The following is a 24,324-nucleotide window of genomic DNA, read 5'->3' on the forward strand; positions in this document are numbered from 1 at the left end:
GCAGTGACAGTGACCCCTGGGTGACAGCGATGAACCTGGAGGCTGCAAACGGGGCCTGCGCTCTGAATCTGGCCACAGGTGAGTTTCCAGACTAGGTGACAGCACACCCAAGCCAAACATCACGTGAATATCTGAGTTCCAGTTCCTAAGAAGGTGGGGGACAGCTCCTGGGCTGCATCCCCAAAGGCCACCTGGGAGAGCTGAGCTGTGGCCCCCGCCCTCAGTAGCTCTACCCACTGTCCCCGTGGGGCCTGGAGGGTGGAGACCCTGGAGCTGTGCAGACTCGAGCTCATCCTTGGTCACTCCCCCGGGGTGACACGCCTGCAGATGAGCAGGGCCTCCACGCGAGTGACGGAGGGGACAGGACGCACCTCTGGCCCTGGGAGAGGCGAGAAGGCTGATACCACGTGGGGTGAGGTGCTCAGGGGACGGAACCCCGCAGGGGCACATAGGCAGGCAGGGTCTCCTCCAGCTTCGGGACAAAAGGCTTTTCCTGGGAGGAGCCGACATCTGCCTCTCTCTGTCTCCCTGAGTGCTGCCCTTGAGAAACAACAGAGAACCTTTCTGGTCCCATCCGTGCCTCTAACTCCTCATGACGCCGTTTCTGGCCCCACAACCCTCCTTTGGCCAGGCTTCCCTCAGACTGTGGGACCTGATCCAGCAGGAACCGCCCCCCTTTGCAGACTCTCTCCCTTTGGTAATGGAGCTTCGGGTGAGTCCAGAGACGTCTGAGTCCCCTGGAGGCACTACTGAGACGACAGCCACCTCAACCCCAGTCGGCCTCCCAGAAACCCTGAGGGAGGAGCAGTGCATCTCCCTCCCAGAGGCCACCAGGCCCAGGGCCCCTGCCGAGGTGACAGACCGGTGCCTTGAAGGGGCAGACGCGCCTCCCTGTGCATCTGGCTGCAGCCAAGTACCCTCCGGTCCACTCCCCTCTGCGGGACGAGTCTTGAACAGACTTGCCCTGGTTTTTCTTACCTTCCTGACAGTCTGGTCAGGAAAGAGTTATGCTCCCACTGTACAAAGGGGAAACTGAGGCTCAAGGAAGCATGAGAGGCCTTGGCTTGTGTGCTCACGGCTCCTAGGCACACAGGCTGGTGCCCACTGCGTGGAGTGGAAGGGGCAGGATGGCAGGCCACCTTCTGGACACAAACACCAGGTGTCCTGGTTCACCTGAGTGCCTCCCTCTCGTGAACCACACCACCACCTGATTCTGGGGTGCGGACTGAGGGTCTCATGCCTTCTTCTTCCTATGACTACTTGTTCCATGACTGCAGGGCTTAATGGGAGCCAGACAACCAGGCCAGGCAGTGGGACCTGATCCAGACCTTTCCAGAAAGGGCTCGGCAGCATGGACCCAGAAGTGAGGGTACCTGGTGGCCAGCAGTCCCACAGGGCACCTGTAGCTGGTCTGCCCTGGTCATCAGCCAGAGTGGATGGCGGTGGGAAGGAGAGGAGCACAGCCCACTCCAGCTGGCCAGTCATCTGCTTGCCACATGTCTGGACACCACAGCCCTGCACCCCATGCAGCTCGGACCTCCGAATGAACAACATCAGGAGCACTGTGAGAATGACAAGGCCTACCCTTGGGCACCTCAGCTTCCCAGGGGTCATGCAGAGGGAACACCGCTTATCATGGAAGTCTGGGGGCAGCTGGGAGCTAGAAGGGGGTCTGGGTCTTGGGATCAGAGGACTTGGTCCCCAATCTCTGGCTCTGTGACCTCAAGCATGCCACTTCTCTAAAAAGCCGGAACCACAAACGCTGACTCGCAGGATCTGGGTAAACAGGCTCAGTGCCCGGCACAGAGGAATAGGGATCCACAGGGCTGGTGGTGCCATCCCGACTCACAGAGAGGCACAAATAGGTGTGCACACACACAGCACAAAAATGCCCAAATGTCCACACTCACAGGAGGACAGCTCTTAACCTCAACCTCTTGGCAGGAGCTCCACAGACCTCAGAGGACACAACCGGGGGGTGGGTGTCTTCAAAATTCAAACCAGAAGCTCAAATTGGCTGTGGGCACGTACCCTCAATGCCTTGCCACCTGCCCCCCAGGGCCGCTCCCCTCCAGGGGCCATGGGCCAGAGTCGGCCCTGTCGCAGTGGGACCCTGGGACCCTGCCACATCCTGCCTCTCTGGCCGCAGCCCCGGCCTCTCCCCGGCTGGGGGACGTGAGCAGGAATGGCTCAATCAGGATATAATCGTTTTTAATTAACGTGCGGATCATTTCACAGGCTGATCTCCTTGGAGACCGGAGGGAAGATGGTCTTTTAAGAATTTCTTTGCCTCCCCCCACCCCCCTCCCAGTCGAAGGCCGCCCCCCACTTCACCCACCCAGCTGCAACCTTGAAAACGGCATAGAAGCCTGGTGCCTGCATCCCTCTGGGGGCCATTAGGAGGAGCAGTGTGTGCCCACACACAGACACACACGTGCCCGAGCTCGAGGGCACACTGTCCCCCGGAAACGCACATGGGATCAGAGACCCACAGACATGTACACACAGGGACACACACAGATTCACACACACACAGGTATGCATGCAAGCATACATGCCCGAGAATATAAAAACAGGGCCCGAGGCACACAGAATACACGGGCGTACACACCCAGGCTGGCAGGCACACCGACCCCCAAGAATACACAAACAGGATCAGACACACAGACATATGCACACGCAGGCACACGGGAAGGCGTCCAAGTCGAGACACCAAAGAAAGGCCCAAATACCCACACTCACGGAAGGGCTGCTTCCAGGGGGGACACAAGGCCCTTGTCCTGGCGATGGGAAGTCAGAGCCATAATCGCCTCACCTGACGCACACCCCTGGCCCTGGCCTCTGACCTGGGGTGCCTCACCACCTGCCCCACGGGAATCCGTGACCAGAGGAGCTGCCACCTCCCTTCCACCCACCTGGTCTGGATCCTCCTGGGCCCCCTAAAGAGCTATTCCATTCCACCTTGACCCAGGCCACGCAGCTCTGAGCAGCCCTAGCTCCCCCATTGGGAACCCTGCCCCCAGTCGCTCCCAAGAGTGCCCAATGGGCCTGGGGGGGGGGGCGGGGACCTCCTCTCTCCTTTTTCTTTAACCAGATCCCTTCCTTCCCCATTTTCTCCCCCACCATTCTAATTCTTTCCTTTCTCTCCAAGCATCTCTGCTCCCTCTCCTCTTTCTCCCCTCCCTTTCCCTTCCTCCCCAGGGACCTCCTGGGGTCAAGCCGAGCCAGAGGGAGCAGCTGAGACATCGCTGGTCTTTCCCCTCTTCCCCACTGCAGGGTCTGTGCCAACACCCACCCCAGCCCCAGAAAAGACACAGAACTACTAGGACTGAAGGCCAGGGCAGGGGCATGACCAAGGGGGTCCTCTGACATCTGCATTCCCACTCTCTCTCTGCATCTGCTTTGGCTCCTCAGCTTTTTCTTCTGGAAAATGGGATGGCAGAGAGGAAGGGGGAGCCATGGGGCAGGGGCAGCAGGGAATCCACTGCTGGCCAATCACAGGCTGGCACCTTGGGTGGCCCCAGGCACCGTGGACATCATGGCCATAGCCAATGTGTGAGACACAAGGGCTAAGGAGCCTGTCTGGTGCTCCAGACATCAACATCAGAGGCGAGTGGGTGCTCCTCCTCTCCTGGGGTCTCAGTGCCCCCGTCTGTGAAATGGGCAAGGCCAGCCTACAGGACCCACTCTTCCTGAATTTGGAAACCAAAAGGCGAATCAGCAGCCTGTTCTTGGCTGCTATGTGACCTTGGAATTCACTTCCCTCTCTGGGCTCCCGTTCCTTCTTGTCAAAGGAGGGGGTTCAGACAGGTGATTCACTGCCGAGGCTCTTTCAGTTCTGAAAGAAGGTTCTGGATCGTGGGGAGGAAGTGTAACAGTGTCCCACTTATCAGGGGAAAAATGAGGAGCCTGTTTCTCCCACTGCAGGCGTGAGCAGCGTCATTTTGAGGAAATCGTCTTAAACATCAAAGGGAAAAAAAAGCTCTCCTCACGAAGAAATCCACTACCTCGTTCATCAGGGGCAACCAGAACATGGAACAAAAGGGTAATATTAAGTAAATGGTGGTGCATCCACCCGATTGGAAAAGCCTGAAGACATTAACCGCGGTGTTTATGAAGAGTTGGTTACAAAACAGGAAAAGGCTCCCATGAGCGCCAACGAAGAGAGCAGGATATACGTCTGAACAGAGAGAGTGCCGACAAGTCTCTAAAAAACAACCCAGCCACCAAGCCGAAAAGACTGCGGAAAACGACATCAAAATACTAACACTGTCACAGCCCACCGAGACTGTCCACAACCTTTTTTATTTTTCTCGATTTTTCAGATTTTCCCATTAATCATATTTTAAAACATATATATTGAAAAATTATTTCTTAAAAATGAACACCTCCAATTGAGAAACTTTCCCTTTCCATTCATTTATTCATTCATTCAGTACTGGTTCATTCATCCCTGTGTCTGTCCAGCCAAAGCCCAGTGTCCATTGTGGCCAGGTCCGGCTCTCACCTGCAGGAAAGGGAACCAGGGGAGAAGGAAGACCGCCCCCCCCCACCCGAGGAATGCACCCGCGGTCATGGACCCTACAGGGGTTCTAGTGAGCAGAAATCAATCCTGCCTCCCTGTGACTTCCCAGGCTGGCCCTCAGCTGTGAAGATCTCAGGGTCTAGCCTTTCGGTCAGAAACCGACCTTCACGGTGGGGCTGTGGAGTGGGGAGAGTCCCCCCACGAGGCCATAGGCTCCCGCTGCACCAGCTTTCCCAGGCTCTCCCACTGCAGCACCTTCTCTGGGCTCAGAGGGGGGTCCTGAGAAGGCACCCCTCCACCTGGTGGGAATACAGGGCGGGAACATGCTGTGAGCTCAAAGGGTCCCCACTGCAGCCTCCTGGGTGGGGGCTGACAGGGTCGGGGAGGATTAACTCTCTCCACGCCTGGATGGAGCCACAGAACAGTCTTCCTGTGCTGCCCCCCACCCCCGCAAGGATCCCCTCTTTGAATAGAAGGATTTCCTTCACCTGCCGGGGCTAGCAGTCCCATCCCTGGGCCTGCTCCCTACCCCAGGAAGAAAAGGGGGGCCGCTCCCTGGAACGTAATGAATACAGATTTCCACCGGCTCTCTGCCCCCACTCACACTCCAACTAGCCTTGGCCCTTTCCACCCCGCCCCTCCCCGCAAGGCACAGAGGGATGGAGCGCTCTGTGTGCAGAGACCCCGCTGACCCCGCGGCCCCCACTCTGCGTTGAGCGCCCCCAGGCCTGCGGTCCCCAGAAATTCTCAGGGGTAGCACTCGCTTCGCAGTGCCCAGGCGGGAAAGGAGAAGTTCCCACCCCCTTCTCCCCGCCCCCAGCCCCTAGGGGAGGGGCGAGGGTCGGATCTCCGGGTCAAGGAGCAGCGCCTGCTGTGGACCGCAGGAGACAAACACCCCGTCACACACACACACTCACACCACCCTCAGGATCACCTCTGAAGCCCGCATTGTACGGGAAGGAGGGGGGAGTGGCTGATGGGGGGAGGGGGGCTCGACATGCCTGCACTCACCAGCCAATCACCAACCCCAAGAGAGGCTGGAACCCGCGACCCCGGCCCCCGAACCCGAGCCTCGGGCAGCCACCGCGCACCCCACCCCGCCCGACCCACCCGATGTCAACGTCTCTAACCTAAACATGCCCCACCCCCAAGGAGTCCCCCCTCCGGCTTCCTGGGGTTAGTAGCCCCCCGAGAGACCAAGCTCCGACCTCTCCCCACAACCGCACAGGCGCGAGGTTTCATTGTCAGCCTGTCCACTGGGGCGCGCGCGAGGCGGGGGTGCCAGGGCAGGGGACTATAGCGGCCAGTGGGGAGGGGTCTCCGGGGGAAGTGTTCGGAGCCGCTTCTCCTGCCCAGTCCAGATCCGGAAGCCGCCGGGGGAGGAGGAAGGCGGGGGGCGGGGAGAGCGCGACCTCGGTGCTCGCGAGCGGCGAGGCGGGGCCCAGGCGGCCGGAGTGAGCGCCCGAGGCGTCGGGGGCGCCGAGTCCCCCGGGAGGCTGCGCTCTAGGGAAGTTTCCCACCGGTGGCCCGGAGCAGGACGGGGCGCGCAGCCGACCCTCCCCGCCTGACCAGCTCCGCGGCGCAGACTGAGAACTTGAGCAAAACTCCTTCCTCCCCGCTTCCCTCCCTCCGGTCCGCGGCCACCAGCCCCGCCATCTCAGCCCTCAGCCTTCGGCCAGTGCCACGGTCGCCAAGACCTCTCACCAGTGGGTGGTGGAGAGAAGGGGAGGGGGAAATCCCCGGTACAACCAAACTGCGGCCAAAAAAAAAAAAAAAAAAAGAGAAATTCCTTCTGAGACCGATTCCCACAACGGGTGTGGAAAACCCCAAACAGGCAGGTCTGCAACTCCAGCCAAGACCGCGGCGCGGTAGGAGGGGTGCCGGGGGCGGGCGGAGACCCCGGCCGGCAGCCTCGGGAGCCCTCGCGCCCGGATCGTCCCCCCACCCACCAAGACACAAAGCTTCGCCGCCAACAATACCTGCGGGCTCCTCCTGGGTCTCCCGGGCGCGGGCGCTGCGCGTCTCGCCGCCTCCCTTCCCCGCGCCGCCTCTCCTCCTCTGCTCGCGCGCGCTGTCCCCTCGTCTCTTCCAGAACGCGGCGGCCGGATGAGATCTTTGGGAGAAAAAAATGTGAGCGTTCGCACGATTCCTTTCTCTCCGCCCGCCGCTCGCGGCGGCCGGGGGCTCGCTTTTTTCTCCCTCGCGCTCCCGCGCGCGCCGCGCCTCTCGCGCCCCGTGTTTCCTTCTCAGCAGCCCCTGCGAGCGCCCTCAGTAGCCATTATTCACGGGCCACCGGGGGACAGGAGGTAGAGACCGCCCCATGGCCGCATCCACTCGCCGAGCGCGATGCGGGCGCGGGGCGCGCGCGGGGAGGGGCGCGCGATGAGGGGCTTGGCTGCGCGCAGCCCGCGCCCCAGACGCGGGGGAGGGGAGGAGGCTGAGGGGGCAGGAGGGAGGGGGCGGGGGAGGACTAGGAACTGAAGGGAGCGGGAGGAGGGGGCGCCGGGGAGACGCTCCGGCGGCTCTCACCGCGGGGCTCGGGGTCACTGGTTAGGAAGCTCCGAGGCGCTTAGGGACCCGGGGTGGGCGGGGGTTGGGGGGGTGGTAAGTGTCTTCGTGCGCGCGCGCACGCGCGCGCGCGCGTGTCAGAGAAGGAAGGGGAGGGAGGGGACGCTTTAATATTTTCCCAGTGACTTACGAGCCCGTGGGTGAGCTCCTGGCTGCGCGCTCGGGTCCGTGTGTTTATTAGTGTGGCTGTGTATTTCTGGTCTGCCCCCCGTGTGAATGTCACAGGGCGGGGGGGGGCCTGCTGCGAGCTTGTGAATGTGCTTCTGGATCTCGGGGGGACTGAGTGATGCGCTGCCTGCGTGGGGTTGTTTGTGTGCGATTGTTTATCAAGGGCTGCGGGACTGCGCCTGTGTGGGCCGTGTCTGCGTGAGGTTGTGCGCGTATGGGATTGTGTCTGCGTGGGCCCGAGTGTGTCTTAGGGGTGTCGTGTCTCCGTGAGGGCTTGTTTGCGTGAAGCTGCGGTTGTAGGGGCGGGGGACCAGCGAGGGGTTGGGGAGCGCCCGCACGCGGTCTTGTGTGGGGCTAACGGGGCAGTGTTCTGCGTGCGGGGCCGAGGCCTGGCTGGAGGAAGAGGGCCGCGTGGCGTCAGGGACCGCACCGCCGCAGAGGCACGAACAGGCCGCTCAGGGGTCCCAGCACAGCGCGGCGAGTGGTGGCGGAGGAGAGAAGGCGGAGACCCGGGGACCCGCATCCCGCCCCCGCTCCACAGACGCAGTTTAGAGCTCCTGGCACTGGCCGGCCCCGCGGTCCTAGAGGCACCGGGTTTGGAGGACTCGACCGGGCCGGGGAGACGCCTACGGGCTGGGGGCAGCGGGGACCGAGGCTTGGAGATCCGTGAGCAGCCCAGAAGCGCGCGGCGAGGACTGCCCGCCGAGGCGGGTGGCGGTCCGGAGACGGTGGAGGACCAGGCCGAGACAAAGAAGCGCAGGGCCGGGGCCTCGAGGCGGGACAGTACCTCCGGTTCCCCCGCGGCCGAGGGGCGGGCCCTCCTGGCCCCAGTCCCGGGCCGCCGCCGTAGCGGCCCCAGAGCCCCAGGGACGCGGAATTGCGCGTCCCGGGCGGGGCCAAGGTGTGGGGCGAGCGGTTGCGGGGGGAGGGTTGCGCGTAGCCGGCGGGCGCCGCGCCCCGGGGCTGTGATTGAGCGCCTGGCGGCCCGCCCCTCGCCGGGCTGCTCACCGCCCACGCAGCCATTCATTCATTCATCCGTTTTCTCTCCATCCACCCACCTTCTACCCAAACACGTGTCCGGCCTGTCGTCCGTCCACCCGATTATCGCGCCAGGGATCACACTGACGCGTCAGCGCTGGCTCTCTCCACTTTCCTTGCCCGCCAGCCTGGCCGTCCCACTCTCCTTGGCCCCCACCTCGCGTCCCCCCAGGCCCCTGTCTGTCTGGCGGGAGGGAGGAGCGCACCCCACGACCTCTGTCACTCGGTCTTTGCTCTTCAGTGATGGCCAGACCCCTGTCCCCACCTACTAACCGCCCCTCCACTAAGGGCTTTGTACATAAGGGCTTCTCCCCGCCCTGCCGGACCTTGGCAGAGACCTGGTGACTCCCTGGAGGGCAGGGGCCAATACCACATCACACCACTGCTGGAGCGCCTCCTCAGCCCACCACCTCCTCAGCCCACCACCTCCTCAGCCCAGCCCCTCTGGGCTGGGCAGGCGGTGGTGGGGAGCAGCGAAGTGGGGGTGGGGGTGACGAGAGTGCATCGAGAAGGGGTTTTATGAAAGACTGCCCTGCCTCCAGGTCCTGGGCAGAAGGCTGTGCAGGTCCTAGTGGTCCAGGGGTCATTAGGACCCCGGGGGCCAGAACAGTCACCCCAAACCTGCCATTTGTAGGTTGTCAGCTGAGGAGGAAGAAAACAAGTTCCTGGTCTCTAGCCCAGACCTCATCCATCCAAGTGGCCAGAGCCCCTCCACGCTCTTCCTTCTGCCTGGGAATCAGCATCTAGCAGTCAGGCGTGGGAAGCACTGGCCAGGGACAGCTTCCAGTCTGCCCAGTCCTGAGGGTGCCTGCCTGGTGCCAAGAGCAGACCACTCCCAGAGACAGACCCTCTGCTGACTCCGGGCTCACCTGGTGAGGATGCAGCAAAACCTGCAGGTGCCAGATCCCCCAGCCAACCCTGAGCACCCCAAGCACCCCCTCCTCTCTGGGCTCTAGCCCCACCCACTTCTAATATGCAGATGCTTAGTCTTCAATTATCTGGCCTGGGAACCAGGGTTACTCAGTCCTGAGGCCACTGCATGCACCATTAAAACAAAAAGTCCCAGTTCCTTCTGGGACCCCCGACTCAACCTTAGCGCTGCCTGACCCTCAGCCTGTCTCTGTCACATCCTGACTCAGCCATCTCCTCCAGGCAGCCCCCCAACAGGCCAGGTGGTAGGTGGGGCAAAGGGTGGTGGTAGATACCCACTTTCCCTAAGGACAAGCACACTCACTCCCCTGCGCCCTTCACCACTGTCTCATTCTCACCTCGGGGCCTTTGCACTTGCTGATCCCTGTGCCTGGAATGCTCTTCCCCACCTTCTAATGTACCGTATGTAATGTATTTTGTAGGCGCTTTTGTTTGTCTGCTCATTGGCGCCTCCTCCATCCCTGGGATGGTGCCTGGCACAGATTCAATAAGTATCTGGTGACTGAACGACTGAGCCTGATCCAGACGCTTCCTCTTCTCTGAACCCAGGGCCCCTCTGGAGAACAATGGTAGAGAATGAAGAACAGTGGGGCAAGGACAGGTGGTATGACTCATCCAAGGTCACTCGAGGGCCCTTTATAGATTCTGGATTCCGATCACGTGTCCAAGGGGTTGGGAGAAAGGAGATGGTGGAGCTGCCGCTCATCCCAAAGGAGAACGGAGCCCTTTCCCAGGCAGAGGACAGACGCCCCCACCTGGCCAAGGCCCTTCCATCAGTGCTGTCAAGGCAGGGCTCTGCCCACCTCTGAGTGAAGCCAGGATCAGAGCCATCAGAGGGCTTGTCAAGAACACACAGCAGGACAACTGATCCCCACCTGACTGTAAATTTCCAGACTCTGGCTCAGTGCCAGGCCCAGAGCAGGCATTCAGGATGCTCTTAGCAAAGCAATGAATGAAGCAACAGCACCAAGATTCAGACTGAGGTGTGCCCGGCCCTGGACCCCTTGCTTGTTCTCTCAGCCCCTACCAGCGGGATCTGCAGGATGGTGGGCTGGGCCCACCACACAGCAGGTCTGTTCGTCCATGCTGAGGGGAGGCTGCCTGGCTGCTTGGCTCCCTGCTCCAGCCAGGGGTCTGAGTCCATGCCCTGCCATGTGAGTCCTGCTCCAGGCTTGGCAGGGAGAGGGAATCCTGCACTTGGCTGGCGGGAGAGTCCCATGGGCCAGGGTGAACATTCACAGTCTTGGTGAGGGGAAGCTGTTTCTTGGGGAGAGATGTGGTCAGAGCCTGAGAGCCTGGGCCAGGATGGTGCCCATTCGCTTGCTCAGCACTGTCTGCAGAGCCACTTTCCTACAGACCCAGTGTCCAGGTGCTGTTCAGGGTGAAATAATAAATAGGGGCCGAGGAGGGGGGCCGCCCAGGCAGATCATGCAGTCGGGGGGCTGCCAGATGCTGGGCTCACTGACAGGCCACCAGAGAAGGGGTTAGCCAGGGCCCACCCTCCTGGTGGGCACGAGAGGCAGAGAAGAGGGACACAGACTCCAGCCATCAGGCCCGGCAGGTGCTACCAAGACCCAGACGTCTCGTTCAAGCTCAGCCCTGGTGTGGTGACTCCCAGGCCTACTGGGCTTGGAGGGCTGTGGCTCGCGGAGGAAAGGACGCGGCACTGGACGCCTGGTCTGCAGGTGCGTGGGCCTCGGGTCAGAGGTGCGCCAGCAATTTCAAGTTTCCATCTTGTCCTCAGCTCGGCCACCCTTCCCATCTCAGAGCCAGGTCTCTGAGGGCCAGATGGCTGACTGGCCCCTGGCACCCAACCACTTGGGCAGTATTTATGGAGCACCTCCTATGTTCCAGGGACCGTTCTACGTGTGAGGAGTCAGAGCAAGGAGCAAAATGGAGCTCCCTTCTTCCTTGTCAGGACACAGTCACTTAGGTGAGGTGTGCTGCGACAAATAAATAAAGGAGGGCTTCCCAGGTCACACAGTGGTAAAGAACCTACCTGCCAGTGCAGGAGACATAAGAGATTCAGGTGTGGTCCCTGGGTCGGGAAGATCCCCTGGAGGAGGGCATGGCAACCCACTCCAGGATTCCTGCCTGGAGAATCCCATGGACAGAGGAGTCTGGTGGGCTACAGTCCATGGGGTCACAGAGAGTCAGACACGACTAAGTGACTGAGCATGAGCGTGGGGCTGGGAGTACGGGGTGGGGGAGCTGGTTTCCAGTCGGTGCCCAGGAACTGGCACTTGAAACAGGTGACAGCAGACCTGAAAGACGAAGGCAGGAGGCAAGCAGCTACCTGGGGGCAGAGCTGCCCAGACAGAGAGGACAGCACAGGTGGAGCCCAGAGGCTGGGGCAGGGCGAGAGCCCTCATGGAGCCGCCAAGGCTGGAGTGCAGGAGCCAAGGGGCACGTGGGAGGAGACGGGGACACAGAAGTGACAGGAGCCACCCACAGGCCCTTGTGCATATCTGTGAGGCCCCCGGGTCTCCTGAGGCGACAGATGAAGTATCTCTGGAGCAGGCCTCACAGGGGTGGCGCCTCACGGGGTGGGGCCTGGCCAGGGTGGGGGCTCAGAGAGCCAACAGGGCATCCAGTTCTGGGTTTATTTTGGAGGAAGGGCTGACAGCATTAGCTGTAGTGGGCAGCCAGGTGGGCATGTGGAGTGGGCTCTCCCATGGGCGGACCATTCTCCTACCCCTGTGACTGTCAGTGACCCTCCTGGCCATCTGTCAGCTTAGCCAGCCTCACTTCTAGTGGGTGTGCTGGAAGCCTGCCTGATCTACCATGGTGTCCATGCTGAGCCTCATTTTCCCCCTTTCATGCATCTGTGGGCAGGCCCACAGCCCTGGGGGCTGGCTGGGCTGGGGTCTGCTCACCTTGTTTGCTGAATGTCAGGCCAAAGGCCAGTTTTTTCTCCTCTGCCTTTGATCTATAAGGGCTTCCCTCATAGCTCAGCTGATAAAGAATCCGCTGCAATGCAGGATGACCCTGGTTCGATTCCTGGGTCGGGAAGATCCACTGGAGAAGGGATAAGCTACCCACTTCAGTATTCTTGGGCTTCCCTTGTGGCTCAGCTAATAAAAATTCCACCTGCAATGCGGGAGACCTGGGTTCGATCCGGGGTTGGGAAGATCCCCTGGATAAGGGAAGGGCTACCCACTTCAGTATTCTTGGGCTTCCCTTGTGGCTCAGCTAATAAAAATTCCACCTGCAATGCGGGAGACCTGGGTTCGATCCGGGGTTGGGAAGATCCCCTGGATAAGGGAAGGGCTACCCACTCCAGTATTCTGGCCTGGAGAATTCCAGGACTGTATAGCCCATGGGGTCGCAAAGAGTCAGACAGGACTGAGTGACTTTCACTTTCACTTGGTTCTGAACAATCTTTGATCTCTGCTGGCTGGGGTTTTCTCTGCTATCGCTCTGTTTGTCCATCCTTCTTTCCTAGACTAGAGCCCACCAGATGAGGTCGTATAGCTTCTGACTCAGACAGGGCAGAACCACCTGCTGCGGACACTGTCCCCTGGGCATGGGACCCAGCTGGGAGGCCCCTGACCTCTCTCTCACACACACACCCCTACTGGTAGACCCCCAGCCTCCCTCTGCTGGGGGGTCTCGGCCAGCACACCTGAAGCACCCCTCCCCCACCATCCTCTCTCAGCGTCCAGAGCACCTGAGATGCTGGACCATCTCGCTGAGCTTGGAGACCGCACGGCCCTGCCTTCTGAGGGCAGAGGCTGGTGGTTGAGGACAGGAATCAGTAGGAGAATGAAAAGGAAAGAGGGAAGACAGACAGACATTTGGGAAGCATGGATGAAGGCCAGAGGGTGGGGAAAGGAGTGAGGGTGAGAGACGGGAGCAGAGTGGAGGGCAGTGGGGACAGGGAGAAGGGAGGCTGGAGGAGAGGGCGGGCAGGGGTCTCCAGGCCCCTATCCCGCTCTGCATTCTCTGGAGACGGCACTCTTGGCTTCTGACTATGACCGTGGTCACCTGCCCCCAGTGCTTCTGGCCTGGCTGGGGTCCCGACTTGGTCCTGGGAGCAGCACCTTGCAGCCTCATGCCTGCCTGGTGCCCAGCGGGGCTCAGCAAGAGGCAGGGGCAGCGGTGTGGCTGAGGACTCACCAGTCCTCTGCTCCAGTGCAGACTGACCCCTGACCCCCATCACAGTGCCAGCACCCCCACCCAACCTCAGCCACAGACTGACCTCTGACCCCACCCCAGCCTGAACCCAGATGCTGGCAGAGGCAAACCATAGTGACCATCCCGTGGACACGTTCCTCCAGGGACTATGTGGGATGAAGGGCAAAGGCCCACTGCAGGGCCACTCACCCCCCAGGTAATAAGCACCATCAACTTGAGTGGCCCCCCAATAAGGCCCCAGACCTGCCCAGGCCAGTGAGTGCAGGCTGGACACACACACACACAACCAGGCCCGGGGCACAGCCCCAACAGACATGCGAAGACACACAGACGTGTGTACACAGACTGTCTCTGCCCCTCGTCCCGCTCCCTGGGCCACACAGCCCTCCTGCCTAGGCCCAGGGGTTCCCCAGACAGCCCCTACTTTCTCACGGGCCCTCCCTGGGCTCCAGTGGCTTCCTCTGCCTGCTGAGGTGGGAGCCCAGCAAGAGGCTGAGCGTTGCAACCTCCCTCAGACCCCCCACTTCCAGGAGAGAAGCTGCCCACATCACACAGTAGATCCTGGCCATCCAGACCTCCACACACACACACCCCTATCAGACACACACATGCACTGTATGCAGGCAAGGAGACGCACACGAAGCATGTACACACATGCAAGGGGCACAGAGCAAGGATACGCAGAGCCTCCTCTCTGTGCAGGCAACACACGCACACACGCCCACACCCGCCTGACTCACCCGTCTCCTACCCCACGCGCACAGGTGTCTCTACCTCTGGTGGTTCACGTGACCCCTCCAGCCCCTTCTTAGCTCAGCTCAGGGCTCCTGGGGTCTCTGCTCTCCCTCTCGAGCCCTCCTATCCATGCCTACCTAGACCAGGCCGGCGGTGGCATGTCCTTACTAGGGGCTGAGGTTGCACCCTCCCACATACCCTGAACCAGGAACAGCACCACCCCTGCCGGCCCCCGGGAGCAAGTCTGGCTCTGCCACATGCTGGCTGTGTGTCCCTGGGCAGCCCCACACCCTCTCTGAGCCTGGTTTCCACAGCTGAGAAAGAGGGGTGATGCTCCTGCTCGCAGGTGGCAGAGGTGGGATGGGGTGGGGGGACACGGGCTGAACAGCAGGCTGCTGATGCCTCTCTCCCTAAACTGAGCACAAAGCTCATGGTCTGTGACCCGGACAACCGCCCCAACTCCGCAGCAGCTGCAGCAGATGCGAGGACTAGCCCCTCCCACAGGCTGACGGAGCCCAGAGAGTTGAAGCAGCCACAACGGAGGCTGAGTGCTGCTCAGCCTCCAACATGGTCCCACACCCCCCCAGGACATGCGGCAAGAGACCACTGGCTGCTTCCCCTCGCTTTTCTCAGCCTCAGTTTTTTCACCTCTCAAAAGGGAGAGCAGCAGGGCCTGGCTGTGCCAGCTAACGGAAATGAGCGTGTGGAAGTCACCGGGGGATCTGCCTGCTTGATCTCTGGGGATAGTTACCCCTTCTGGTCAATGGAGAGAGCTGAGTTTTCAGTCTCTGGGATGAGGATCAAAGTCCACTTTCACAGTGACATTCAAAGGCTGCATTTGCACACCCTACTCAGCTACCTGCTGGGGCAGAGGCCCCTCAGCCCCGCTTCACCCCAGAACCTCATGGCCTCTGGCAGCCCAGTGAGGGCAGGGAGGGACTGGGGGGCCCCTGTGCCACAGACCCAGAAACGGGGGCTCAGAGAGGGAGCTGAGGGGGAGGAGAAGCAACAGGAGGACAGCGTCCCCTCCATATAAGGAAGAGTCTGTTCACAGGCAGAGCTGCCCAGGAACGGAATGGGCTGCCTCTGGAGGTGGGGAGCCGCCTGCAGCTGACAGCGTGCAAGCAGAAGGGGGTCTCCGGGTGGGGACACCACGCAGGCCAGGGGAGGGCCGTGGGCATCTCCAGTCCTGTGACTCGACCAAGGCCACGTGAGCAGGCATGGAATTCCAGAAGCCCGGAGTAGCCATATGAAAGCCCGCAGAACTACAGACGGCGCCCAGTGGGCCAAAGAAAGGCACCTCCATCGAGTCCCTAACCTCATCACAGAGCACTTAGTTTTCAGAGAGAAATTCCTAGTTTAGTTTAGAAGTTGTAAGGTATGTGAAAGTAGAAAGGAAAAAAATCCAGGGTTCCCCTCGCCCTGGGACAATTATCACTAAGTCAGTTTTGCTTAGAGTCCTGACGGGTTCCAAAGTTTTAAAACTTGGGTAGAATCCACATACTGTAAAATTCACCCTGTCAAAGCAGTTTTTGGTGTCTGCACACAGTCCTGCAACCATCACCACCATTTCCAGGACATTTTCATCAGAAGGAAAGCAGCCCCACCCCGCAGCAGTCACTTCCTCCTCTCCAGTGCCACAGCCCCCGACAGCCACTCATCTGCTCTCTATCTTTAGGGGCCAGGGCGCCCCCTCCTCCAGCCTCCCAGTGCCCACCGCCCCCCCTCCAGCCCTCCATCAGCCAAGGGATCCACTGAGACTCAAGTCAGATCCCGAGAACCATCAGTGGCTCCCAGTCCTGTGTGATCCAGCTTCCTCTGCTTCAGCCACACTGGCCTCTGTCAACCAGGTCCCACCTAGAACCTGTGTCTCCTGGTCTCTGCTTTCCCCACCTCTCCCAGTAGCTCCGCCTGCCTCCCCTCCTTGACCAGGACATATCGTCTGACATTCCTTCTGTCCCACCTTTTCCACTAAAATGGCAGCTCGCACCTAGCACGGAGTCAGAGGTCAGTGAATATTTGGGCTGTTTCCAGTAAAACTTCCCTGGTGGCTCAGACGGTTAAGCGTCTGTCTACAATGTGGGAGACACGGGTTCGATCCCTGAGTTGGGAAGATCCCCTGGAGAAGGAAATGGCAATCCACTCCAGTACTATTGCCTGGAAAATCCCATGGACAGAAGAGCCTGGTAGGCTACAGTCCATGGGGTCACAAAGAGTCGGACATGACTAAGTGACTTCACTTTCACTTTTCCAGTAAAACAGGCACATGCTAAGCCCACACACCCACAGGGCACTTGGATGAACTGGCAGTGTCTCTGCTGGTGGGCACGCCCAGTATAGACCACGCAGTGCCCCTCCTAACCCTGCCAGGGGTTCTCCTGACACCTCAGATCCGGTCGCCTGGGCCGCAGGGCCTCCGGACATGCAGCCCGGTCCCTTCCCAGGCCCCCAGAGCCCCCGCCACGCTGGTGGCTGCTGTGCCCTGTGCCTGCTCTCGCAGCCCTGCTAAAGGGTCCACCTGACCTGCCTGCTCGGGTCCCCCCGCACACCCCCTCTGACAGAGCTGGGGGCACCCTGTCCACCTGGCCTCCCCTGGCCTCAGCTACACCCAGCACAGTAGGGCTCCTTAGGAGGCAGGCTTCCTGCCCCGAGGGTTCTGCTATGACTTGTGGGTGAGAAGGGTCCAGCTGGGGTCAAGCTCAGCACCCACACTTGTCAACCACCTACTGTGCGCCAGCGGGAGGCACAGTGTTGGAAAACTCGGGGTTGGTGCCCGGCGGGTGGGGAGGTCAGATCTAGAGAAGAGGTGGGAGGGCTGGAGCCCAGAGGTGCTGCTGCAGTTGGGCCCACACGTATGTGTGTGGGTGTGCCTGTGTGTGTGCATGTGTGCGCCTGTGTGCCGGTGTGTGTGTGCGCCAGTGTATGCATGTGCCTGTGCATGCATCTGCCAGTGTGTCCGTGTGCACACATGCACGTGTTTACACGCATGACAGCAGGCTCCACGGTGGCCAGCGCCTGGAGCTCTCCCAGGGCCTTGGTCTCCCCACCTGTACGCAGGGCCCCCTGACTGCCAGCCTCCCTGGCCCCCAGCTCAGTCCGCCTCCCTATCCTGGAGAGGTTTCCGGTACTGCAGCCCTGCCTCCTCATCCATCAGGATTTTGCTGCATTCCTGTGAGTCATTCTCCAAACAAACCGTGCGAGGGAGAGAAGGGAGAGCAGCAGAGAGGAGAGGAGGGGAGGAGAGGGGAGGGGAGGGGAGGAGAGGGGAGGGGAGGGGAGGGAGGGGAGGAGAGGGGAGGGGAGGGGAGGGGAGGGGAGGGGAGGGAGGGGAGGGGAGGCTCGTTGGGAACCCAGCCCCACCTCCTCCCTCCCACCTGCTGCCCCTCCACACCCCTACCATGCACACATGGGGCCCCCAGAGTTCTGGTGTAAGTCTGGTCAGCTGTGCCATGGACTTGCTGTGTGACCTTCGGCAAGACACTTGCCTTCTCTTGGCAGTTGGAGAAAATGGCCCTGAAGGTCCTATTGAAGAATGCACAGGCTTCCCAGGGGGCAGTCTCAAAGGAGGCAGGGCTGGGGGGGGTGGTGTGTGCCCAGCTCCCTGAAGCAGCCTATCCCCACTTCCTTGTCTGTCTCTCCACCTCCGAGGTAAGGGAGGGCAAGTCCTCGGTAGGCACAGGTGCTGCTGGGCAGGTGCCAAGGTGAGGGCGGAGCAGCCCGTGCCAGTCACAGGGCCTAGGCCTGTCGCGCCCAACATGGGGCCAGCGGGGCCTCCAGCAAAAGGCCCATCTCCTACATCAAGAACGCTGGGCAGGTCTTCCCCATGGGCCAGGCATGAGGGGGTCTCCCGGCAAAGCCCAGCTCTGGGGAGAGGGTGATGAGACACGGTCAAAGCCAAGAGGAAGAATCCCCACAGCAGCAGCAGGGAGCAAGCCTCTGGCTGTATGTAGGTGTGCATACGTGTTTGTGGGCAGAGCAGCACCCGCAGGAGCCAAGGCCTGCTCCTCAGTGACCAGCTTGTTATTTTCACCGCGGCCACCAGGCCTGCCTGGGCTCTAGGGGCCACAGAGCCCAGCAAGTGTGCGCGTGATTGTGTGGCCAAGGCCAGCTGCATGTCTGTTCACAAGGTCCTGCAGGGTGTGGGAGGGGTGTGAGTGTCCCTGAGCTTGACCAGTGGCAGGGGACAGCTGGCGACCAGGGGAGTGCGGGCTGGAGGGCTTTCTCCTGAAACAACGAGTCTTGGAACTGCCTCTTCAGGCTCCCACCCTCTGGCACCAGGATAAGCAGATCCCCTCCCCAGGAGCTGCAGCCACACGTATGCCCCAGGCCCAGGGCTGGTACCCAGGGGCCCCTGAGACTCAGAGCAAAGCTGCAGGCTTTGTGCTCGGGCACCCCACAGACACGCCACTCTGGACCCGATACCAGGGTTCAAGGAGCCAGAGCAGCGACTTGCCTTCCCAAAGTCCAGCTGGTCCTCGGTCAGGCCTGGAGGCCACAGCCTGGTCCAGAGTGGGGAAGTCAGGGTCTGCAAGGGCACACAGAGCGGGTACACACCCAGGGCTGCATAGGATAGAGACTGGGGGGCAGTCGGGGTGCTCAGCCGCTGCTCCAGGCTGGGATGGGGGGCAGCCATGTGGTGGAGGGTCAGCTTACAGGTGCAGTGGAACAGGGGTAACAGGAGCTGGAGGCCAAGAGGCCCGCAGGAGGAGGAAGTGGGGACCGAGGCGGCTGGGGTGGAGAAGGGGCATTTCTGAGGGAATGGGAATGGCTGAACCAGAGGAACTGCGAGGGGCAGGGGTACTCCCAGCTCTGTTCCACACAGGCTGGGACAGGACCGTCCTCAGGTGGAGGCCGGGGCACAGGGGAAACCCCAGGTTGCAGCCCCACTCCTGCCGCAAGCCCCTTCTCCCTGGACCTGTCTCCCCTCTCATAAAAGGGGCAGCCCAGCCCAGCCCATCTCGAGTGCGCCCCCCGCGCCTGGAGCTGGGGGCAGGGGCCCAGGGCTCACCCCACCCCCAACAGTTGCAAGGTCAGGACACTGTGGGCGCTTCTGTCAGGGCCGAAGGATTTGAGACAGCACAGGCTCGGGTGAGTGGGCTGGCACCCGGCCCAGGGCAGGGGCCCGGTTTCCAGGCTCTGGGCCATCGCCCTGTGTCCCTCACCATGTCTGGAATCCCTGGTCCCTAAAAGGGAGTGTGGTAGAGACAGCCACCCCTGAAAGACAGGGACACAGGGACACAGAACCTCTCTGAGTCTCAAGCGTGACAAACAATGATCTGCTGGGGACGTCACAGCAGGTGTGCAGGACGTGGGAGACCATGACCACCCCCTCCTCCACAGACCCTCCCAGGAGCACTGAGATCTCAGTTCCGCCTGATCTGCAGCCTCACTGGGGAGGGACAGCAGCCAGAGGAGCAGGCAGGAAGACGCAGGAGCCCAGCCTTGCGATCTGGGCTGTGAGTACTCACATTCATCAGGGGGTCTCCTCCTGGAGAGGCCAGTCCCACCCCTGCTGCCTCCCCCAGGTCAGGCACACTTGGAGAGGATGCAGACCCACAGGCTGAATGGCCCTGGGGTCAAAGGGAGCAGAGAGGAGGGTGTAGGGAAGCTGGAGGTGGGCGAGGTGGCGGGGTGAGGCCTGGGATGGCAGGGTCCCTGCTGGGGAATGGGGTGGCCCCAGGGCCTGAGGGCTTCAGGAACCTTCTCTTGCTCTTTGGGCTCTGCTGACCCCTCCAGTCCCCAGGGAGCCTGTGAGCCCAGGGCAGCTCTTGGGGTGAAAGCCGGAGTTCAGCCAGGGCCTGGAGGCCGCTCCCAAGTCCAGACCCCCCGCCCCCACACTCCACCCCATCACACTGGCCCCTTCGTTTGTGCAACACAGGAAACACGTTCCTGCCTCAGGGCCTTTGCTTGGCCTTGTTCCCCCCAGACATCTCCCTAGCTCCTGCTCAGTGAGACCTTTCCTGACGCCTGAATTTAAAGCTGCAAACGTCTCCCCAGTCCTGAGCCCGTTCCCTGCACTGCTTTTTTCTCACTGCATCTATCACCTTCTGACATCCTCCCCCTAAAACAGACATTCCAGCAGAGCAGGACCCCCATTCTGTTTCCCAGCGTACACCCTGAGTGGCACCTGGCCCAGGGCAGGGCTCAGGAAACACACGTGCTCTGCTGTGCTCAGTCACTCAGTCGTGTGTGAGTCTTTGCCACCCCATGGACTGTGGCCTGCCAGACTCCTCTGTCCATGGGGATTCTCTAGCCAAGAATACTGAAGTGGCTTGCCTTTCCCTCCTCCAGGGGATCTTCCCAACTCAGGGATTGAACCCAGATCTCCCGCATTGCAGGCGGATTCTTTACCAGCTGACCCACAAGGGAAGCCCCAAGAAATACATGGGAACAGGTAGAACACCTGCTCTCTGGGAGAGGAAAGCCTCCACTCCAAACCTTTATAACGCTCCCCCTGCCGGAGGACCAATCGGTTTTCTCCCGAGACGGCCCAAGGAAGACATGTGCTGCCCCTCCCAGCCCAGGCCCGTCCCCAAACCAGTGGTCAGATCTGGGCCTGGAAGGGTGGTCACCCTTTGCCTTCAGTCCACTGACGAACCTGCATCCTGGACGTCACCCCTGGATGTTGCTCAGGCACTGACCACACTGGCCCCCCAACCTTCCCTGTCCCTGTGCAGGATGTCCCCAGGACCCACTGGCCACCCCCCTGGCTCTGCCTGCCTTTCTTCTTCAGACCCCGTCTGGCCCCTGCCCACCTGGGTCTTCCATTCAGCCTCCTACCTGGTCTCCCTCTGCAAGAGCTGGTCTTCTGTTTCACCCAAGATTCAGTCTCGTCCTTCAGCCAAAGGCCAAAGTCTCCTCCAGCCTGGCCGTGACCTGGCTCCAGCCCTGCTGGCCACACCCAACTTGCCCAGTTCTTTTGCCACCTCTCAGCCTTTTCTGGGACAGAACCCGCTACCTGACTCTGACAGTCTGGTGCCTACTACCCTTTCAGGTTCCCCACTCCACCCATCCCTCACTGTCGCTCCACACAACGATCTCCAGCTCCCCAGTGTCCTGTGGGCTCCCTTGAACCAGTGGACAGGTGCTCAAAGGACACTGCTGAATGAATGAATGACTGAAATGATTAGTGAGAAGATGAACAGATGAGACTGTGAGTGGACAGACTCCAGGAACAGGCCAGTGACAATGTTCTCTCTGCCAGATCTCCTCCACGGCTCACGGTCTCCCGCACGGACCTGGTGGGGATCAGACCTGAAGATGATGCTGACAACGCCCACCAGGCAGCAGTCCAGGTGGGCTAGGCTATGCTGCTGTAACAAAGCCCCCAGACCTCAAGGGCCCAAAACTACAAAGGCTTATTTCTTATTCACACTGCAAATCTGGCGGGATGGCAGGGAGGCTCCTGCCCCCCAAGGCATCACCTCTCTACCAAGCAAGAGGCCTGGTAGGTGGCCCTGGCAGCGACACACCTGGGCACAGAAGGACCCACAAATCAAAACTGGTCACGTAACCCCCAACCCAACCACAAGACGTCCAGCCGCAAGCTCTTTGTACTGTGGACTCAGGAGGATAGGAAGCCAGGATTTTGGGCCAAAAGCTGGAATGACACCTCTGATGACACCACCGTCAACATGAACAACAAAGACCACTCAATGCAGGGCTTCCTGTGCCCTGGATGCTGGGCTGAGGCCTGAAGTGCAAGTTCCCCTAATGCTCACAGTGCTATTCTGAAGTGGGCGCGGTGAACAGGGCTTCCGCAATGACGGAAGCCCAGGGAGTGAAGTGAACCTCTGAGATCACATGGCTTGGACCCTGAGGTCCCTGCATGGATGACATGCAGACCATGAGGTCAGAACTCGCTTCAGTGATGCTGGGCCCTCACGAACCCCACTGAGGCCCCTCTGCCGGGCACAGGCCTCAGCTTCCTCTGCCGAGACCGGTCAGGGGCAAGGACTGCCTTGCTTTGATGACCGTCCCCAGCACAAAGAGCCTCCTCACCCTGTCGCATCCCAGTCCCAGATACCCCTGACACGGGCTCCAAATCTCACGAGGAACGGAGACTGTGAGAGAGGCGGATGGGCCAAGGTCACCCTGTGGGGCTCCACGTGGCCAAGACGAGGCCACAAGTCCCTGTCCACCACAGCCTGACTGTCCCAATCCCTCAGCACCCACAGCCTCAGCCAGGGACCCCAGCAGTGATGGTGGTGATATACATTCCACCTTCCTGCCGAAAGGTCCACTGAGGGAGTGTCCCCAGTTCCGGGCCAGCGAGCCTATGGCCCTGACTGTCTGGGCCACGCTCTGAGGAGCTGGGCTGAGTGGCCAGCACCTGCTCCCAGAGACAGTCCCATTGGGGAGGCCATAAAGGGATGGAGAGTGGTGCCACCTTCCAGGATGTCTGAAAACAAGGCTGAGGGGCCTTCGGAGAAGCCACACTGCAGGGGGGTCTGTGCAGAGCAGTGAAGAAGAGAAGAAAAGAGGGTGGTGGGGTCAAGAGCAGATCCACCTGGAGCCAGACCCCACCTCACTCTGACCTGAGCCCCACCCCCACCCGAGCCTCTGTCTCCTCATCTGTAAATGGGGTGTGAGTGATACCTGACATACTGGTTTTGCCCCCTCCCCCCACCAACCTGAGCCCCAGATCACAATTCATCCTCTTCCTGGGCCTTGGGGCACCACGCCAGGAAGCTTACAGGTGCAGACTCCCACTGTGGCTGCCAGGAGAAGGTGCTCCTCTCACCTGCTCCCTCCCAAAGTTTCTGTGCCCAGGAGCAGAAAGAGCCCCCCTGCTTCACGCCCCCGCAAGCAGTGCCCCTCAGCCCAGCCTCTGAGGGTGGCTGTCCTCCTCAAGTCTCGAGTTTCCGAGTACCCTGCCCCACTAAAAGCCCCCACCCCTCAGTTACTGGGGTAGGGGCAGGAGAGAGGTGGGAGGCAGAACCTTTCACTGCCTGGGGAAGCTCACACTCACCCCGTCCCGGGCCTCAGCATCCATGCAGCATCTGCTACATGCATCCACCTTGAGAGAGAACTGCAAACGGCATGGCCCCCTCCCCAGGCCCGTGGGAACATGCACAGGCTTGAAGGGGCACAACTCACCCCCACATGAGTGACTCCAGCCGCTGCATCATCCTGCAAGCCTTGGCGCCTCCATCTGCACCGTGAGACGGGGCAGGGTCCCCATTGTGGGTGGCGCCAAGGGCTTCCCACAGAGCCTGGCACACAGCAGGTGCTCAACCACGTGAGCCTCACTTCCCCTGACAGGCCAGAGCAGAGCCTGGAGACTGCCCCCCAGCTTTCCACCACCTCACTAACCGGAGGGGACTGTCTTTCCAGCTGGGCTACCACTTGACACCCCTGGCAGTCTGCCCGCTCACCTCCGTCCTGTCTGCAAGGATGTCTGGGCTGGACAGGGCAGGCTGCCGGGACCCTAGGCAACCAGCAGAGGCCCGCCCAGCAGGCCCAATTGCCACTGAGCCCCACCAGGTCCCTGCTGACCCCCCACCCCCACCTGCCTGCACACGGCCGCCCACAGTACACACCGAGGGCTGTGCTGCTGGAGGGGAAGCGAGGGCTGTGCTGCTGGAGGGGAGGAAGGCTGAGGCCAGACTGTGTCCTGAGATGAGACGGTCAGGATTCGGTTCACTTCAGTTCAGTCGCTCTGTCGTGTTCAACTCTTCGCAACCCCATGGACTGCAGCACACCAGGACTCCCTGAGTCTCCTCAAACTCACATCCATCAAGTCAGTGATGCTATTCAACCATCTCATCCTCTGTTGTCCCTTTCTCCTCCCGCCTTCAATCTTTCTCAGCATCAGGGTCTTTTCCAATGAGTCCATTTTTCACATCGTGTGGCCAAAGTATTGGAGTTTCAGCTTCAGCATGAGTCCTTCCAATGAATATTCAGGACTGATTTCCTTTAGGATGGACTGGTTGGATCTCCTTGCAGTGCAAGGGACTCTCAAGAGTCATCTCCAACACCACAGTTCAAAAGCATCAATTCTTCGGTGCTTAGCTTTCTTTATGGTCCAACTCTCACATCCATACATAACTACTGAAAAACCATAGTTTTGACTAGACAGACCTTTGTCGGCAAAGTAATGTCTCTTTTTAATAAGCTGTCTAGGTTGGTCATAGCTTTTCTTCCAAGGAGCAAGCGTCCTTTTAATTTCATGGCTGTAGTCACCATCTGCAGTGATTTTGAAGCCCAAGAAAATAAAGTCT

General features: G+C 60.6%; 1 protein-coding gene across 1 annotated transcript in view; it reads right to left on the reverse strand.

The window, feature by feature from the left end:
* RAI1 (retinoic acid induced 1) overlaps positions 1-24,324 on the reverse strand; it is a 104,329-nt gene that overhangs the window by 62,620 nt on the left and 17,385 nt on the right. Inside the window, exon 2 of the mRNA XM_018064786.1 lies at positions 6,505-6,638. The gene's annotated coding sequence lies outside the window, so the exon portion shown is untranslated. The remainder of the gene's footprint in view (positions 1-6,504; positions 6,639-24,324) is intronic.

Source organism: Capra hircus, chromosome 19 (genome assembly GCF_001704415.2).
Source record: "Capra hircus breed San Clemente chromosome 19, ASM170441v1, whole genome shotgun sequence".
Classification (NCBI taxonomy): Eukaryota; Metazoa; Chordata; class Mammalia; order Artiodactyla; family Bovidae; genus Capra; species Capra hircus.